At 37.6% G+C, this 4,407-nt stretch overlaps 1 non-coding gene across 1 annotated transcript; it reads left to right on the top strand.

Annotated features, from left to right (window-relative positions):
* Positions 1 to 2,155: 2,155 nt before the first annotated feature.
* LOC141654579 (small nucleolar RNA R71) lies at positions 2,156 to 2,264 on the top strand. The gene has a single exon (XR_012548135.1). It is a non-coding gene; the product is annotated as a small nucleolar RNA R71 (small nucleolar RNA).
* The last annotated feature ends 2,143 nt before the right edge of the window (positions 2,265 to 4,407 follow it).

Genomic DNA, 4,407 nt, shown 5'->3' with positions numbered 1-4,407 from the left:
TGATCCATTGATCCCCTTAGGTCATACCTATAGGGAAATACTCTTAATTGATTATTTAATTAATCGTATATCTTGATTCAAGTTAATTAAATTGCTTAAAATTGACGGATGATTTTGTGAGTATAATTTACGTATCTTATTGTAAATATGATTAAATAAGACACGGTCTAAGTAATCGAATTATTTTATTACTTAGATGAAATTATTGTTTACGAAACAATTGAAACGGAATGAATAAATTATTATAAATACAGAATGTTGTAGTTTATAATTTGGAAACCTTTTTGGTACGAGTAATTACGAATTACTAGTCAATTTTGTAAATGACATATTTTATGAGTATGTTGATTTTTAATATGATAAAAATACATTGCATTGTAACATGTCATGTAACATGTTACATGTGACAAATTTGACAAATGACAAAATAAAATGGTTTCTCCATTTTATACTTAAAACCGAAAATATGGGTGGGTTTATAGTTTATATTGTGTTATTTATTTTAAATGGAAACACAATCATGAAACTAGGTAGTAGGCTTTGCATGCTTGGTCTCTTGTGAAGAGCAAAAATGAAAGCTATTGGACAACCTACCCAATGCCATTTTTCGGCCAAGATGAAAGAAAAGAGATGTTTTTCTTTTTCCTAATTAATTCATTCATTCAACATGATAATTTTCTAGTGTGAGAAAATTAATATACTCTCTAAATATTGTGAATTCTAGAGAAATAAAATCACACAAAAACACCCCTCTTGACCGAAATAATCAAGAGCCCAAATACAATTTATTTGTATCAATTTTATTGTAAAACCATTATTATTACTAGATCTAAATAGTATTGGTTTATTAAGATGTATTCCTTGGGTGTATGCTTTTGGGAGGGATTCTACTCTTGAATCCTTGTTCTTCCATTTGGAAAGCTCAAGAACAAAAGAAAAGGAGATTTCTTTTGTGCCCATAAAACCGAAAATAACAATGTAAGAACATGATTTCTTCTCTATTTGTTTCATTGTTTGCATGCATAAAATCCGTATTTAATTTTATGACAAATTAATTTAAACATATATGAGTATGTTAGTATGTATATAGATCTACATTTCCTTCAGAGGGTACCTGGGTAATTAGATCAGTGAAAGGAATGGTTACCTCAAGATTCTTGACCATCTCCAAAAACTTACCAAACTTGCGCTCCAGTTTAGTATTCTTTAAACGCTCCGGATACGTGATCGCAACATCAAGTCAGTAGGATCAGCAACCTTCGGCTTCCGTAAATTTAAAACCTCCGTCAAATCATCAATGAGTATAGAATCATGCAAATTAATTGACGGATTTGCGTCCTGCGCTGGAGACCTAGTCGATCGACCATTGGGCTCGGTCGATCGACCAAATACATTGGGTTTGAACAGTTTCTAGTCAGAAACTCCTTCGTCAGGAACTTCGGTCGATCGACTGATATTGTTGGTCGATCGACCACATGCGCTGGGTTCAATTAGTTTCTGGTCAGAAACTTTTTCATCAGAGATTCCGTCGATCGATCGATGTTGTTGGTCGATCGACGACCGGGCATTGCGAAAGCTCGTTTTTCGCACTGAATTTAAATTTGTCTTTTCATCATTTCCCGAGTCTTCTCTTGGCTTGTCGGGACCATCAAAAGAAAGGCCACTTCGGAGATTAATGGCATTAATGGTTTCAATTGGCCCCTCACATTTGCTCGAAGAATTGGCGACTTGGTTAGCCGCTAAATTCTCTAACTGCTTCACAAAATTCCTTGCAGATTCAATCCCAGCTTCTTCTATTTTCGTGACTTGAACCAAAAGAGCTCGGATTATTTCTCTCAATTCCGCGGTCTCATCTGAGTTATGAACAGGAGTTTCAATTTCTCTCTCGGAAACCTTAGAAGTCTCGAGCTTTTCGAGCCGGGCTGTAATAGAAGCTATGAGTGTCGCAACGACACTCATTTCATCACTTTGCTTTCGCGAGTTTCCACGCGAACTCCCAAACTCAGCTCTATGGACTGCCATCTCCTCAATAGTGTTCCAACCTTTATCCTGACCAGTATTATTTTGGAACCTACCATTCGCAGCTGCATCCAGGATAACCTTGTAGTCATCGTATAAAGAATTGTAGAATAAGTTGCAAAGGTACCACTGCTGGAAACCGTGGTGAGGGACAAACCGAACCAAACTCTTGAAACGTCCCCATGCTTCACAAAATCCCTCATCAGGTCTTTGCTGGAAATTTGTAATTTTGCTCCTCAAGGCATCAGTCTTTGCGAGTGGGAAGTATTTTTTGTAGAAAGCTAATGCTAGAGATGTCCAATCTGTGACTCCAGCTGCCACCCTATCAAGGTATCGGTACCAATCTCGCGCCGAATCCTTCAAGGAGTATAAGAACATCATCCCCTTTACTTCATCTTGGGTCACCCCGGTAGAACTACAGTATGGAACAGCAGTGAGTCCGTGAAAATTTCCATATGCTTCAAAGGATCCTCGCCGGTAGACCAGAAAGAACCGATTTCGCTCCACTAAATCGATATAGGAGGAACGGAATTCGAAATGACCATGAGTAGGGGTGGGTAAATCGTATCCCTTTGGAACATGCTGCACTTGTGGCTGAAGATTATCATATATTGTAGTCATGATCGCGAAACGGAGAGTACTCAAGCCTTCCTCTCAAAAATCTGTCTTCTAACTGTGCAAAAGCAAAACTAGAAGCAAGAGTAAGCAACGGCCTCAAGGAACCAAAGTTCCTTGAGACAAGAAAAATAAACTAAAAATAAAGCAAACAGAATTACACCGTCTCCCCGGCAATGGCGCCAAAATTTGATACCGCCGTTTTGTATCAAAATTAAATTTATAATCCAAACTAAAACTATAGCTAGTGATAGTAAGGGTCGAACCACAGAGAGACAAGATCAATTCTATTTGCTATTTTCAGTCTATTGAAGTAACAATTGTGGGGGGGGGTTTGGTTGATTGATTCTCTACTAACTACCGAAAATTAAATGAAGTTTAAGTAGATAATAAATGGTAGCTAGGAATTTCGGTTCATCATGGCTTAAGGGTCAGTCTAATAAAGTCAAGGTCTGTCCAATACCGTCTCAGGATGTCAAATAGGTCGTCTAAGTCCCTATTCAAGTTAAGCCTTTCGGTCTCTTTTTCCACCCTAGAAAGAAACTAAATTACTTTCGCTCTATAGTTCTTCCAATTACATGTAAGAAATATAACTCCGCTAATTTCTCAATCTAGCAAAGGGGTAAAATCTCACAGTAGTAAATAAGACCGGTACGGGTTCAACCTAGACTTAATAAAATCATCTCATGATGCCATGGATTCCCTAATTCCTAGCATAGGAGTTTTACCTACGCATGATTAAAACTATAACAATTGCAAACTTAAAGACATACAATGAAATTGACATGATTGAATTTAAAATTAAATAGAAGATTAAAACTTAATTACTTGAAAATAAATTGGTAACAACAAGAATTAAAAGGACAAGAATAAAGGAAGTTTGAAATTAAATTAAAGCTTACTAAGGAAATTGATGAACAAACAATTAATTCGAATCCGTGCCTCCACTTCGTGTCTCCAAAACTAGATCTAAAACTTCAGTTGTTGAATAATAAAAAGCATAACCTAAATTATTGTTGCCTTCTACTGATAAACGTTCTCCCCAAAAGTTAATTACAAGTGGGCTTTCAAAAGTCTAACGCATAAAGTAAATCACAGGTTCGCGGCCTGGTCGATCGACTAAGTGGCACGGTCGATCGACCAGCCAGTACAGTGCTGCCTCCTCTGCTGAACTTCCACGGTCGATCGACTGGAGATGTTGGTCGATCCACCAACGACGCTGTGCAGTAACTTCTTTTCTCTTCCAATCAGCCTCTTCACTCCATGCACGCATCCCAAGGTGAACAAGTCCGAACTCCCATCTTCCAAGTTTCCATGAAGTTGCCTCCGGAGGACGATTTAAGCTTGATTTAGCTCACTTTCACTCATTCCTACAATAAATCATAGAAATTCCAAAGTAAACCGTTTCGGGAGAAATAGTAGCTTTAAGCTAACAAATACGCATAGAAATACGTGCCAAAACTGCAAATAAAGTGTATAGAATATGCAGTATCACAAGGATTCTTCATCTCTTTGCTTAAAACCCGTAATTTGAGCTCTTAGCATGTTAGTCTTCTCCGGTGGATAGAACTTTTTGTAGAAAGCTAGAGCCAATTTCTTCCAAGAATCAATTCCGAGAGTAGCCTTATCAAAGCCTTTCAACCATTGTTTGGCGGTGCCAATTAGAGAAAAAGGAAATAAGACCCATCGAATTTGGTCTTGAGTTACACCGGTTTGAGAAATCGCATCACAATAGTCACAAAAAGTCTCCATATGAGAATGAGGGTCTTCACT

Source organism: Silene latifolia, chromosome 4 (genome assembly GCF_048544455.1).
Source record: "Silene latifolia isolate original U9 population chromosome 4, ASM4854445v1, whole genome shotgun sequence".
Classification (NCBI taxonomy): domain Eukaryota; kingdom Viridiplantae; phylum Streptophyta; class Magnoliopsida; order Caryophyllales; family Caryophyllaceae; genus Silene; species Silene latifolia.
The sequence above is the reverse complement of the archived record's forward strand: the minus strand, read 5'-3'. Positions and strand labels throughout refer to the sequence as shown.